Source organism: Silene latifolia, chromosome 7 (assembly GCF_048544455.1).
Source record: "Silene latifolia isolate original U9 population chromosome 7, ASM4854445v1, whole genome shotgun sequence".
NCBI lineage: Eukaryota > Viridiplantae > Streptophyta > Magnoliopsida > Caryophyllales > Caryophyllaceae > Silene > Silene latifolia.
In genome coordinates this window covers 51197145-51204248 of record NC_133532.1, presented here as the reverse complement: position 1 = coordinate 51204248, position 7104 = coordinate 51197145, and positions in this window count along the sequence as shown.

The window sequence follows — 7104 nt, the reverse complement described above, 5'->3', positions numbered from 1 at the left end:
AAAGAGTGAGATGGACATACAAAACGCGAACTTCCCCAAACCAGCCAGAAAACTGGGGAAGTGAGTAGACCAGCAGCTACTCGTTAGCCTCCTCGTCGCTGTCACGCACGTCCTCCACCGTCACTGTGAAGTCCGGGTCCACCTCCCGCTCTCTCCTCCTCCTCTGCTCAACTCCAGCTCTCTCCGCCGCTGCCGCCGCGTCCTCGTCCTCCTCAGCAGACTCCAGGTACCCCTCAGCTGGGTACCGGTAAAACGAAGGGTGTGGCCAACCCTCTGGGATCGGACGATGTCGTCGCATGTGATACTCGTATAGAGGGAACAAAGTCCAAGCAATGTCCCACTCCATAGGAGCCTATCTCTCTGCAATCTCAACTAACAAACCATCACGGCGCCCTTGGTCCATGACCGAGGACGCCTCAAAGGGTGGTGGAGGTACAAAATTAGCCGGTAGGACCGGCTGTGTCTGTGTCTGGTCGGCATGTGCGGAAGTACGAGTAGGAGCAGGGGTCGGGATGGGTGTAGAAGTGGTCGTCGAAGGCTGGCCGCTCCCAGAAGGTGTGGACCCCTCTCCGGTCTCAAGTCTACCCCGCTTCTTAGCGGCGGGTAAAGTAGTAGGTGGACGGACCTGGAGGTGGTAGTCAGGTAGTGGTGGAAGTCGGACGCTCCGTGCGACAGTAGGCAAAGGGGCTAGACGGGGGAGAGTGGTGCAAGGTAAGTCCACGGACAAGGAACCATCTATCTTCCATGTCCGGTAGTCTGTTGTCAGCCAATGCTGAGAATGCATGGCATCTAGGCTCAGATACCTCTCTCCCTCTAGGTACGGTAAGTCACGAGGCCAGACAGGGAAAAGGGAACGGGCAAGAATGGTGGCTATGCCACCGCAGACAATAGATCCCGTGACCTTCTCCCACTGGGCCTGGAAGTACTGGGCGGTCAGATAGGCGATGTTGAGGGTAAAAGGACCCTCGCAGTCAATGTTCAGGTAACCGCCTAAGATGGAGAGCTCGTTGTTGTTGATGTTGTTTGGCTCCCTTCGGCCAAAAATGGTGCTCCCCATCAGTCTAAGAAAGTAACGGGCAGGGGGAAGGTGAACCTGCGCAAGCTTTCGCTCGGGAAAGGTGGTCTGGGCCAAGGTCCGCCAAAGCTGACGAATGACCTTCCTAGGGGCAGCAGTGTCGCCCGTAAAGGAAAGGTTGAGTCTGGTACCAAACTCCTCCAATGTCATCGAAAAAGTCCGGTTGAACAACCGGAATGACACGGTAAGACTAGTGGGGGCAGCGTCGTGTGCCCCGTAGGAGAAGGTGAAGGAGCTGAAGAACTCAAGACTCAGCTCCAGAAAGGTATGGCCGCTCATAGTGATGAGTCCGGCCATCCCCGTGCCCCGTAAAAGCTCACTAACTGACTCGTAGAAGCCGAGTCTCTCAAGTGCCGGCCGGTCTAAGAACCGGGTAGGGAAAAACTCACAGCCAACGAGGTTATAAAACCTCTTACGATGTACACCGTTAACGAAAATTACCTGCGGGTACTCGAGGTGGGAGTCGAGGGAGTCGTCCCCGCGGATGGTAACCGTACCACCAGGAGTAGCAGAAGTAGAAGTACAAGGAGCTGGCGTAGAACGAGCACGTCCACAACCTCAGCCCCGGCCTCTAGAACCTGAAGTAGAAGCCCGTCCAGTGACGGTGCGAGGAACTAGGGCCGCTCTGAAAGCAGCTGCAGCTGCAGGTGAGTCCGTCGTGGCTGAAGTAGAGGCTGTGGCTGCTGTGACCACCACTGAGGAAGAAAGACTAGCAGTAGTGCTAGCAGTGGTGAAATCTGTACCAGCAGCAGAGACTAAGAACACAGGGGTTGCGGTACTAACAGAAGTGGAGGCGGTGGTGACAGCAGGGACCGCTGTCTCAGACAAGGATGGACTAGAGGTCGAGCTAGTGGAGGGCAGAGAGCTAGAATCCATCCTGAATAAATAGGGCAGGGGAATTTGATAAGAAAATAGCAGCTAAACATCATGAAAACAGCGTGAAAACAGAATGGCAATTCCCTAACAGTCGAAAAATTCGACTACAGCCTGAAAATTCCCAAATGACCTCAAAAATTTCGAATGGTAGCGGGTAAACAGCGATAGGGAAAAGGTAGCAGACGACAAATGCATGAAATTAAGCAACAATCGAAGCAATTTAAGCATACCCAGTAGTGCAGACTAAGTGACAGTCGAAAATTTCGACTGAAACTACCCTTAATCGCAATTTTCTCGCTAAAATTCGAACTAAGCAAGTAAAAATCAATGAGGTATGGGAATAAGCATCAAATAAGCAAAACTAAGCATTGAATCAAAACTATAGTCGATAATTTCGACCCAAAACGGAAAATCGAAACCCTAGGTCCTAATTCACTTCATAAAAGGCGAAAATAAATGAAATTTAAATGCAAAGAAGTGTAAGGATCACTTACTTGATGATTAAGAACCTACAAATTGCAATTAATCGGCAAGAAACAAGCAACAATGGCGATTTTTAATAGAAAAACCGCGAAACCCTAAAAACTCCAATTGATCGTGTAAAATGGGGTGAATCAAGGGGAAAACAGAGGGCTTATGACGATTAATTAACAAGTAACAAAATGTAGGTGACGGATTTGGCAAATGGGCAAGAAATATGGGGGATTTGGGGTGTTTTTGATCGCAAATACGGAGGGATGTCAAAAAATTGGGGTAAAATGAAGTAACAAAGAAAAAAGAAGGAGGTTAAAGAAAACTCCCTGTGTGTCTCTTGCAATTTCACTCGATCGAGTGGTTTAGAACTGCTCGATCGAGGACTTTCTGGATTCACCTACTCGATCGAGTAAAAAGTTACTTGATCGAGAACTCCCCTTTTCAGCTTTAGTCGATCGAGTAATATGGAATCACTCGATCGAACACATTTCACTCGATCGAGTACAAAAAGTACTCGATCGAGCTCTTTTCCTCGTGTAAGCTCTTGAATTCGCCATTCTTCCTTTGAATTTGCGTAAAATTCCCCAAACCTGCATAAAAACACTCGCAAAAATACCCCAAAATACCAAATACGCAAAGTAAAAGTCTATAGTCTCTAATGTACGCTAAAAATTGTCTAAATTCTAATTGTCCTAATTAAAAGCAATAAATAATGTTCAACGGAAAATTCAAAAATTGTTTATACAAATTGGTACACGGGGCATTTCCCCGCTCACTTCCCAAGGCAATTCAGTAGCCCCTTGGAGGGCTCCTGACTGGAGGACGTCATCTCAGCAACATTAATCGTCCTCTTCAGTTTCCATGAGCTTGGACTTGAATCATTAGGAGGAGAATAGTTGACGTCCACATACGCGCGAACTTTTCTCGTCCTTACTCCTTTCTCACCGGCTTTAACATCATTGCTCCCACTTTGACTGACATTAATTGCATAATACCCTTTGACAGCTCCTACATTATTTTCATCTGTACCTGCAGCAAGGAAAACAGACGAACTTTCCTCCTTTTTGCTCTCAACTTGAGGCGGAGGGGTCACAATAGCAGCACAATGCTCGAAATTCTCATTTGGAGTGGCAATAGGAGGGTCAATAGAAGAGAGGGTATTGCAAGTGATGCGCGTCGTTGTAAGCACCAAAAATAGAATTTATAATTCCTAACTACAACTATAGATAGCGGTAGCACGGTCGAACCACAGAGAGGCAGATGTAATTATCAGTTGTCTAATTTTAGTCTAAGGTAGCGATTATGTGGGGGTTATTTTGAATTATTCTAAAACTAATGGCAAATAAACGAGCTAATAAAAGAAATAGATTAAATCAAATATTAAAAGAGGTACTAAGATGGTCGGTTCACTGTAGTTTCGGCAGTAGCATACTAAGTAGGTCTGAAATAAACACATGAGGCGGGAAAACAAGAGGTCCTCTCGGTCCACTCTTAACAAGTAGCATCTTTCGATCTCGCTACGGGTCCCTAATATCACTAGTACTGACTTTCGTCCTGAAAAGTGACTAAAAACCTAAACTTTACATATCTTTCGATCTCAGCAAAGTTTAGTCATTTTAATTGGTGGTCTAACAACTTTCCCTATCTTTCGATCTAATGGGTCGGTTAATTACTAAGCATTTAACTAGTCGCGTGCACTCGATTCGTCAAATATAGAATTTAAATCAATTAAAATGAAGCAAAACCTCACGTGGCCAGTCGATCGACCAGGGAACCCAGTCGATCGACCGACATGCGATTCAGGTCACTATTCTTATGCCGCCTATCCTACATATCCCCTACATCCTAGCACGATGAATTTAGCTACTCATAATATTGATGAAAACAACAACAATATAAACGAAATAATCTACTGAATTCATGCTTAAATTAATTAAATAACAAATAACAATAAACGATAATCGGCTTCGGGAAACTAACTAGCAATTCTATACTATGAACGAAATATAAGCAATAAAACTGAATAAGAACAGGAGAATACCGAATGGAAGAATTGCAGGAATAGAATCCATAAAACGAATGCAAAAAGTAACTTGTATTGAATACGAAACAATATTCGGAACCCTAATTATTTCCTAGAGAACTGTATGCTAAAACTTGAATAAAAACTAGATGATTGTATCTCAAAACCTAGCATACGTTATATAGAATACAACGTAGTTCTTATTTCCAAAACCTAACTACTTTGGGCTTGCTATTCCTCGTTCTATTAATTCACGTCAAAGTAACGGTGTGGTCGATCGACCACTGAAGCCGGTCGATCGACTGGTAAGCTCTGAACAGTGGCTCCTGGAAGTCGGGCTTTGGTCGATCGACCAGAGGGTCCAGTCGATCGACTAGAGTAGCTGATAATCCGCTTTTAATTCTCGTGGATTCGTCTTTCGGACCTCGAAATGCGCACCAAGTTCGTTTCTCGAGTCTCTACTTCACGTCAAATGCAATACAAGGTACTCGGGGACGGATTTAGCTCAAAATCTACTCATTTCCGCATAAATCTGCAATATTACATAAAAATACGAAAGTAGACGAAATGGGGCAAATAGTAGCATAAAACTACACAATTGAGCTCTGAAATGCGTGTAAAATGAGGTGTAAAACATCATATAAATGACACGCATCAAACTTCCCCAAACCAAACCCTTGCTTGTCCCCAAGCAAGAACTAGACTCGACCCTAAAACCTAATGGAACGAGTTCAATCTCAGAGCGAAACGCAAACCGTATAGCCTAAACCAATTTAATGCAATAACCAACAATCAATTAGCGTATGAATCATGCAAACGAGTTATGGAGTCGTTAAAAACTGCTGAACCGTCAACTGTAGAGACTTATTAAATTGGACTCTCACGGGTCGCTCAAATCACTCAAATAAGCACAAGGTGAATATATGTAAAGACAGAAAGAAGTAATATTGTAAAGACGCTCACCTAACTACGACCTATAAGAACATGCCCGCAATTTAATATGAAAGTAATCTCTACAACCGTACGTATGCATTCGAACCAATCAAATGACCATGACAAATGCAGAGGTATATATGGATATGTGAGGTAATGGGTAAGAAGAGGCAAAGATAATTATGGGAGTGTGGAGGTACAGGTGATCAAGCTAGTACCTAACAAAGCCATATGACAACATCCAACTTCTTGCTCAAAATTCAAACAAATAACCCGGTGCTAATTAGAAGCACTAATCTCGCATTCTCCATAACAATAAATCAACCAACTCCCCATAAGATATAAATGCAACATAGGAGCAAACATCGCCATATAATAAAGACTTTGAATATGCGAACTGATTTTCTTCTCCTTTCTTTCTCGGACTCCAGTCGATCGACCTATGATGCCAGTCGATCGACCGCATCTACAGTACAGTACTTGTTTTTTTCTTTTTCGGATCATTTTTCTTTCTTTTTTTTTTCTTTTTTTTTTCTTTTCATTTCTTTTCTCTCCTTCATTCCTTTTTTCATCTTCCCAACAACATCTCAAAAGAGCATATGCCACCAAAAATGAAGTAACAATCCCAAAAACGTAAACTACTAGCTTGACAAAGGCAGGCTTAATGTAGGATGTGGTTAACGGGACAAAAAGGCTATTTTTGGCAGTGTGGAGCTTATGGGTAAAATGAGAAAAGGAAACCTCTACCACATGTGTCAACAAACCACAAACCGAATGCATACAGGTATTAAGCAGATTAAGTTCATATTTATGCACATTTATGTAACATGTATCATAAGGAGTACTATTCACATCCTAGATGAACTGGTCATGAATAACACCAGTTATAGGCTCTAAATCTCAGAAAATGATGTAGCTTGCCAAAAATCAAAGTCAAGTCTCAAGTTCAGCAAGAAATTTAACGAAAACTCGTACACTATGCATGTATGATTCTACTAATAACATGTTAATTAGCAAGGCTCAGGCATAAACAGCTGCAAATGCAATGTCATCATTGAAATACTACCGTTCCGACTCGACCTATATGCTAAAATAAACGTGAATTTTTTTGAATTTGTTGAAATTTTTCAATTTTTTGGTATTTTATGTATATATAGAAAATTAAACAACAATGCAAACTGAAATGTAAACGTGCAACTGAAATGCAGTAAAACATATGCAAATGCGACGCAAAACCCTTCCCCAAACCAAATCACACAATGTCCCCATTGTGCAAAATCATATAATGAAGGAAAAAGGGAAATGGGAATTTGCGTTAAATAAATAAATAAGACGCGAAATAAGGACTCGGAAACTCACAAGACTTTAAGCGCAGCAAAAGGAAACCTCCCCAAACCAGCGTGAGCTAGGAGGTTTCAGTAGCCAGCAGTGCTACCAATAAGTACCTGAAAAGACAAACAATACCACGCGTAAAACGAGAAAATAAAATTGGGACGGTAAAATTATGTGCAAAATAAGAAAAACAGAAGAAAACATAAATTAAGCGGGGAATAAAGTGAAGGGAAAACTCCCTTGACTCCGCAAATCGACCAAACACAGCAGGGGAATGATCGATAACAGGTACAACAGTTCTGGGTGGTCGATCGACCACATCACCAAGTCGATCGACCAATGTGAACAGCAACAGGAGCTTCTGGAATTCGCAGCCCAGTCGATCGACCAT